Source organism: Sorex fumeus, unplaced genomic scaffold (genome assembly GCF_029834395.1).
Source record: "Sorex fumeus unplaced genomic scaffold, SorFum_2.1 ptg000183l, whole genome shotgun sequence".
In the NCBI taxonomy this organism is placed as follows: Eukaryota; Metazoa; Chordata; class Mammalia; order Eulipotyphla; family Soricidae; genus Sorex; species Sorex fumeus.
In genome coordinates this window covers 4762129-4770873 of record NW_026606240.1, presented here as the reverse complement: position 1 = coordinate 4770873, position 8745 = coordinate 4762129, and the positions used below count along the sequence as shown (strand labels likewise).

Below are 8745 nucleotides of genomic sequence, written 5' to 3'. Positions count from 1 at the left end.
TAGTCACCTACAGGGGTGGGTAAACCACAGATTGCAGTGCCACCTCCGGAGTTTCTAATGTAGTAGGTCTAGTCTAGGATGATACCAAGACTTTGCATTTGTAACAAGTACCAAGGTGGTGGGTACACTTGCTTGAGGATATAAGGGAAGATTAGCCTTTCCAGGAACACACAGGCTGCGCCCCACCCCTTCTTGCTTCTCTCCCAAGTCTCATAGCACATTTAAGTTAATATATACTATGAGAACAAATTGCCTAAGGCGGAGCCAGACAATGGAGTCTGAGGAAACTGGATGGAATCTGATGCACAGGTGTATTGTGCAAGAGATGGGAACTTTAGTGAACTGAGAAATTTGGACCCTAGTAAAAGTGATCAACTCACTCAGGTCAAGTCAATTTTTGCTGGATATCATTGCAAGTTCAGTATACTGTCAGGTTTTCTAATTTTCAAGAGAAGTAGAAGTCCTGAATTTTATGGAAAGCATAGATTTTTTTTCTTTAGTATCCCAATTTTATCAAGTTGGTTGCTCCACAATTTTTTAAGATGAGTCAAGTGACCACTTTAGCCTCTTATAGCTTCAACACTTGCTGTTTCAGGCTGTAAGTGTTCTGGTGATATGGTTGCCCTGTAACAGGGAGGAACACTGGGAACCCCTTGCCATATTCCTCCCCCAAACCCATGAGAAAGACAACACACAAACCCAAACCAGGGAATATTTTTCAGAATACCTGACTGACACAACTCAGCTCTTATGTCTGTCAAGGTCATAAAATTTTTTTTAAAATCAAGGGAAAATAGAGACTGTCATAGATTAAAGAGTTGTGGGAGACATGAAAAAATTTAAAACCTGGTAAAATTCAACACAGTTTGGAGTTTAATAGTGATTTTCTAATATTAATGTCTCCATTTTGACACTGTTTAATGGGCTGGAGCGGTAGCACAGCGGTAGGGCGTTTGCCTTGCATGCAGCCAACATGGCCGACCCGAGTTCGATTCCTCCGCCCCTCTCGGAGAGCCCGGCAAGCTACCGAGAGTATCTCGCCCGCACGGCAGAGCCTGGCAAGCTCCCCGTGACGTATTCGATATGCCAGACACAGTAACAACACTGGAGACGTTACTGGGCCCGCTCGAGCAATGAAACTGAATGGGGAGAATTCTCTGTTCTAGATTTGTAACTTCTCTGTCAATATAAACTTCTCTAAAATAAATATTTATTTAAGGGCCAGAGTATAGGAGTTACATACAGCAGTTATGATGCTTGCCTTATACTTGACTGACTCTGATTAAATCCTCAGCACTACATATGGTCGTCTGAGCACTACCAGAAGTGATCCTTGAGTACTGAGCCAACCCTAAGCACTTCCACGTGTGACCCAATCCCCACCCCAATGTTTATTTAAAGTGACTGTTTATAAAATAGAACTTATTTTCTTAAAAACTATGTCAAAATCTATAGTCAATAAGTAATTTATATGCTATTAGTTTTCAGCCTTTGATAAACAAGCAGAAAGACATTTTTACATTTCATAGAATTCTAACTCTAGATATTCTTTAGGAATGTCTGACTTTGAGCCACATGTTTTTATACAGGGGCTGGAGCAATAGCACAGTGGTAGGGCATTTACCTTGAGTGCCGCCGGCCCAGCCGAGTGGGGTTCAATTCCTCCACCCCTCTCAGGCAGCCCGGCAAGCTACCAAGAGTACCTCGCCTGCACGGCAAAGCCTGGCAAGCTACCCGTGATATATTCAATATGCCAAACAGTAACAACAAGTCTCACAATGAGACGTTACTGGGCCCACTCGAGCAAATCAATGAACAACGGGAGGACAGCGCTACAGTTGTCATACAGGAAAAGCCAAAGCTCTTGAAAGTTTATATTTCTTGTTTGAGATATTACAATAAGAAAGAAATCAGTTATTTGACTATACCTCACCTCCTGCTGTCCTATATTTACTTCAAAAACTAAACAACTTGTTGCCTACCCAGATTATAAGCAATCTGAGGGCCCAGTCCATGCATTATTAATATTTGTAATATAATATCTCCCTCATAAAAGTGTTTAATAAATAGTCCTGTTTTATCACTACATAGAAGAGAAATGGTTTTTAATGTCTGTAACTTTCCTCATCCTTGTGCAGGGGCCATGCTAATCTTGTCTGTATCGTTCCAATTTTAGTATATGTGCTGCCAAAGAAAGCACAGCAAAGCCTGGCAAGCTCCCCGTCACGTATTCGATATGCCAAGCACAGTAACAACAAGTCTCAAAATGGAGACATTATTGGGCCCGCTCGAGCAAATCAATGAACAATGGGAGGACAGTGATCGTTTGTGTTTGATTTTAATTTTCCTCACCATATTCAAGAAACGGCTGTTAGTGAACTGTGTAAATCACTTAACTTTGCCATACTATGATTTCTCATCTGTAAAGGGAGAATTGGTAGGGGTGTAGGAAAGAAGGAACCTTGTTCACTGTTGGTGAGGATGCTTTCTGGATCAGCCTCTACAGAAAACAGTGTGAAGAGTTCTCCAATAAACGAACTTTTTTCTTAAAATAGCTTCCATAGCTCAGCAATTTTACTTATTATCATCTACCCCAAACACAAAAACATTAATTTAAAATAATATATAAGTACACCTACGTTCACGATGTTTCTAAGTAAGATAGCTCTAAGCACTTAGTACATATAAAGCAATTCAAATGTCCAACGATAGATATAAAACGTAATAGTTCACTGCAACTCAGATGGAACTGGAGGGAATCCTATCAAGCAAGGTAAGTCAGAGGAAAAAAGACAAATATCAGGTGATCTCATAATCTGTGGTATAGAAACAAAAGAAGAAAATAGTATCAAAAATGAAAAGCCTTGGATCTTGTATTACATTCCAAAGGGCGGTGTGAGGAGGGAGGAGAAGGAAGAAGTGGGTCAGAGGTAACATAAAAACATCGATCGAGGGTCTCTGACATCTTGGTGGTGATGAGGTGCAGCAACTATGTACATCAAAATGAAACACTGATATAATTGTAAACAGGCTACTTAAACTATAATAATATTTTTATAAAAGAAAATTTTAATAAGAATAGTAGATACCACTCTTCCTACAATAAGTATGGTGTAAGGATCTACAGCATCTGAAAGGCCCAAGTCACACCTTTTGAATCAGAATCTACAATTCAATGAGATAACCAAAGGTTACTTGTCTGCTCAACAAAGTGGGAGAAACAATGAACTAGTACTAGTACTAAAATTTTAATATGTCTCAAAATCACTGGAATGCTTTGAAATATAGATTTCCAGTACCCAGCACATATATTCTGAACAGGAGTCTCTGTGGAGGTTAGGACTCAGCATCCACAATGTAATTCCCAGGGACTACTTTGAGAAATACTAACTACTTGTAGTCTCAATAAATCCCTCAATTCACTGAAAATTTTGTTATTACCTGACCTTACAACTGTTCTCAGTCCTAAACCTCAGATCTTTTTTAGTTATGGAGGGCAAGGGTGGGATTTTAGTAATTTCACTCTTAATTAAGGAGGGGATTGAGTGTCCTGATTGATACCATTTGCCAATTTCCATGGTGTAAATATTCCCACGTCAGCTTATATTAGAATTCCGTGAGATGTCACTGAACACACGATTGGGTAAAGTAGGACACTGTTAGTTCTTCAGAGGGCTCTATCACACCTCGATTTGTGGCCCTTGTTTTACCTTGAAATTTATCATGGAGTCAGCCCTACCTCCAATTCTTACTGAAGGTCAATCATATACTAGGCAGTGTACTAAAGATTGAGGAGGGGTGAATATAGGTATGAGAGATTAGACAATGAGACATGGTTATGTAAGGCATTGGCCTTGCATGTTGCACACCTGGGTTCAAGTCCCAGCACTCCATATAGTCCCCTGAGCCTGCCAGCCATGATCCCTGAGCACAGAGCCAGAAGGAAACCAGAGCACATCTGGACATGGTACCAAAACTAAAAATAATTAAAAAGTTAGAAAAAAAGAAAAATCTTGTTTCAAGTCCAGATCTGCCCCTAGTGACTGTGTGACCTTGGTCAAATTGCTTACCTCTTTTAAAATATTATTTTATGTAAGTAAATATTTCTTTGTATGTAGATACATATGGGCTGGAGCAATAGCACAGCAGTAGGGCGTTTGCCTTGCACACAGCCAACGTGGCGGACCCGAGTTCAATTCCTCCGCCCCTCTTGGAGAGCCCGGCAAGCTACCGAGAGTATCTCGCCCGCACGGCAGAGCCTGGCAAGCTCCCCGTGACGTATTCGATATGCCAGACACAGTAACAACAAAATCTCCAATGGAGACGTTACTGGGCCCGCTCGAGCAAATCAATGAACAATGGGAGGACCGTGACCGTGACCATAGATACATATGACATATAAACATATTTGACACTTCCCAAACTTCAAAAAGTACATATATGATTACACATATAAGCATATGAATACATACACAAAATATATATGATATGCTGTATACATATAGACTCAAGGAGTTTTGATAAAACCAGTATAAAAAAGTAATTAAAAATAAGGTAATTGGTACTTGAAAATTCATTTTATCATTTTCCTTTTAGTTGCACATGCATGACTTATAAGAGCTTGAATATATTATTTGTTTCACAATATAAAAGAACAATACACACCTAAGTGAAGTCACTCACAAAACAGTGTCATCTCATTATCTCCTCAGCTCATTCATCCTACTGCCTTGAAAAGTGAGGTCATGACCCACTGAAACTTGGCTGCGAGGGGGCGGAATGATAGTATAGTGGGTAAGGTGCCTGCCTTGAGTGTGGCAGACCCGGGTTTGAGTCCCAGCATTCCAGATGGTCCCCTAAGAACCACCAGGAGTGATTCCTGAATGCAGAACCAGGAGGAAGCCCTCAGCATTGCTGGATGTGGGACCCTGCAAGACAAAAGGAATCTTGGCTGCTACTTTGGCTCTGTTGGGTGCTTGATAAGGCTAAGGCCATCTCAGTCATTTTAGCTTGTGGGAGCTAGCGGAAGAAATGCCAGGGGATCTCATGCAAGTAAGGAGGGAATTTTTTATTCCTTTTTAAAAATTATTTATTTATTTATTTTGCTTTTTGGGTCACACCCAGAGATGCTCAGGAGTTACTCCTGGCTCTGGGCTCAGAAATTACTCCTGGCGGTGCTTGGGGATCAGATGGGGTGCCAGGGATTGAGCCTGGGCCAGCAGCATGCAAGACAAATACTCTAGCTGCTATACTATCCCTCTGTTCCGAAAATTTCTTATTTTTTGTATAAATCTGAATCAGAAATTCTATTGCTGTGACCACCACCAACACAAACACAAATGAACCCTTTAAGCCATTAAATGGGCTTAGCAATGGAATTTAGGAATGCACAATGAAACTCAGAAAATAGACACCCAGTTTTCTTTTCTACTAGAATACTTTTAGCTGAAAGACTTTCTAACAATTGAAATAAATTATTTACGTTCTGGTCCATGATCCACTTAAATGCCCCAAATTTTGTCATTCTCCAGTGATATCTTGTTTCATGGTACTGAGTGTCAAGAATGGCCACTGCTAGTAGACTGCAAGCCCCTGTCCCTGATAGTTAAGAACACTAGCAATAAAGCCAAATTATTGAAAGCTCTCAAAAATAATAATTGCCAGACCTTCTGTGAATCTCATGCTACTTCCTAAAACAGCAGGATTGCCTGAATGGCCTCTCAGGCTTCTTGCAGCCAAATCGGTGATGGTTTGGTCAATGGCATTATAATAGGGGAAAGAAAAATTTAGCATAATCAAATTGTATCATCCTGATTTCTTATGCTTTTCCTACTTTCTTTCTTATAAGGTATTTTTGTACCAGAAATAATTAGGGGTAGCCCATTGTTTACAGGCCCTTAACCAAATTAAAATAAAACAACTAAGTTTAAGAACTGCCTGCTATGTGCCAGGCACCAATCTATTAACCATATATTTAATTGGGGAAGATATTATTAATATCATTATCTCAGTTTACAGGTGGATAAACTGAGGCTAGAGCATGGAAGGATAGTTTTCACACAGTTGGATCTGGCAAGAAAATTACTGAGTCCAGGTAATTTGCGCCAAATTTACTGCATTGCTGCACTCTTTTTAGATTGTGTAAGATGTGCCTCATTGGTGTAGTCTTTTTCTTTTGAGAAGGTAAAGCTGAAATATCTCTTTTCCTCAAGCTTAGAAACTCCTCAGAAGCTTGAATTTTATGTTTAGAAGTAAGTTGTCCCAGAGTCTAGAAACAATTTCTTAATTTTGTCTGAATAGAAATCCAAAAATTTGTCTTAAAACTTGTTCTTATCGGTTACCTTCTAGATCAACAGTACACTGGTTTTAAAACCCAGGACAAATCAATATAACCGAGGCAGGAAAACAGGGCTCCAGTTGTCTCAGACTCTGCCCACAGCAGGCTGTGCATTTGGTGGGGAGTGGGTGCTGGTTAGGGAGGGGTGGCCATTGAGAGTGAGGAGGTGCTTTTCCTCTGTGGATCTCACTTGCTAGAAAAAGAAGCAAGAGAGATGCCTTTGAAGGCCCTTCGCCTCTATAAGACACTGAGCCTCTATTCTTCCCCCAACAGACAAGTTGTTGGTGATGAAGAGATAAGGCAAATGACAAGCAAGTTTCAACTATGCTCTGAACACAGACACCAGACATGTAAATTCAGATCCCAGGAATGTGAAAGAAAGCTCTGCCCTGGCCTTTCAGTTTCAACAACTAATCAATACAGAAGCACTCGGGTAATTAAGGGCCACCTTTTTGTGTTTTTGACTTGGCTTAATCATAGTTACTCAAATTTCTTGTTTCTATCATCGTTCATTCTAGGCCCAGAGAACTTGGATTGGGGTTGGGGGAGTCTTTCCCCACTCTACAATCCTTTTGCACATTCATAGTTGATGAAAATGAAGAAATGAAGTCTTTAAAACTTCCATAGCACAAAATGTTTGAGACTTCCAAAGTTTGTGAATCATAATCTATCATCCGTCTGCCTAAGACATGACAAATTGGTTAGAAGTTCCTTCGTTATACCTCAATATCTGATAAAGACGAGGCACTCAACAAATATTTGTTGATTAGTAACAAACATGTTGATGCAAAGTTCTAGCTGCTACCAATAAAGAATCAGGTACGTGTGAGTACTGGCTAGACCTCTGTGTTCTTCTGGGTTAATCAGTATACTCCATTCACTGACAGATCAGGTACCTCAGTATACACTTCAGAAACTAGAATTTTATCTAAAACATCTGATGCTTATCTGATCTCCCACATCTTTTTCTGAGAAGCAAGCTAACTTGGATAACCAAAGTCACTGATGCTCAAGAAACCTTGAATTTACGATTATGTCAGGGTTTGGTAGATTACTCCCCAGCTCTCAAATTCATTTGATTCTGTAACTTGAAGAGGTCAGATCCAAAAAGGTTGATAAGTAAATGAAGGTGCCTGGGGGGTGGGAGGAAGGGTAGGATTGTTAGTGAATTTAGGAAGTCACAGTAGAGCGACCAGAGCTAACTTTTCAGAAGAACCCGGTGTTCTCACTTCGAGGGACACTGGATCTCAGTGGCATTTCTTGGCCTGGGAGAAACTTGCCTCCTGCAAGCCAGGGAACATGTCTGCAAATCAGGACTTTGGAGTAGAAGAGCTTTTTATGACCTCTCTGAACAAGAGCAAACAAAATGTCCATACCGGGCTTCAATCAAAAGTAAATTTGTGATGAGGCCTGGTGGGATCTATGCTTACAGTAAAGAAGATCTATGCTTTAATTATCAATGCCACTACAGAAGGTATTGGTGACCCTGATGCCTCTTAAGCTTTTCTAAGAAAGGTGATTTTCACTCCTGAAGTTTAAGTATTGATCACTCTGTCAAAGTAACTATTAACTTTATGAAGACATTCTGATTCCTTGGAAATATCTAACTGGAATAGACATAAGCAAGACCAGAAGTATCTGGTCCCTGGATTTCAATTCTATGCACATGCCAGTAACCATGTTCTTACCTTCAGTTTCCTAACTGCTCTGTCCAATATTAGTAACTGGTAGCCTGGTGTGACTATAGAATACTTGAAATGTGATTAGTGTGATTGAGAACGGAATATGAGATTGTACTTCATTTTAGCTAATTTAAATGAAAATAGCCACACCAAACTGGCAGTGCAGTGTTCTGGGTTGTTTTCACAGTTGGAATCGAGAAGGTTAAACTGTCAGTTATCATTAATCACTTTCCATTTCTAAATACTGACTTCTAAGTACTGATTTACTCACATGGAAATTTAAAGAGCCTAATAGTTCTTCAGAGTCTTAAATCAAGCTTTCATAAAATCTGCCTGGCTTAATGCCGGGGTTGTGTGCTCTCTCCTCAAATGCAAATATGGCTCGGCACAATATGCAGCAGTAGCAACTTCATTCTTCCCTGGGGTCTAGGAATGTTCACATCCCTGCTGGGAAGGCTCCCTGCTCTCGGGCTTGTGAATTCCCCACCCTGCACCCACACAGTTCAAGACTTCTAAAGAGCGCCCTTTGTCTCCTTGCTGGTGTGTCAGGGAGGCAAAGGATTCTGCTGCACAGCAATTAATCAAATGGCTCACTTCTACCTTTGATCTGGGAGCAAACAGTCAAGATGACATTGAAGAGGAGAAAGTGACAGAGACAGTGGCAGAGAAATGGAAGGGCAGGGAGAAACTGGCCTGGAGAGGTAAGGACAGGTGGAAAGGAAGAGA

The 8745-nt window shown here is 40.5% G+C and overlaps 1 non-coding gene across 1 annotated transcript; it reads right to left on the bottom strand.

Annotated features, from left to right (window-relative positions):
* Positions 1 to 2093: 2093 nt before the first annotated feature.
* LOC130017255 (U6 spliceosomal RNA) lies at positions 2094 to 2200 on the bottom strand. The gene has a single exon (XR_008791360.1). It is a non-coding gene; the product is annotated as a U6 spliceosomal RNA (small nuclear RNA).
* Between the last annotated feature and the right edge of the window lie 6545 nt (positions 2201 to 8745).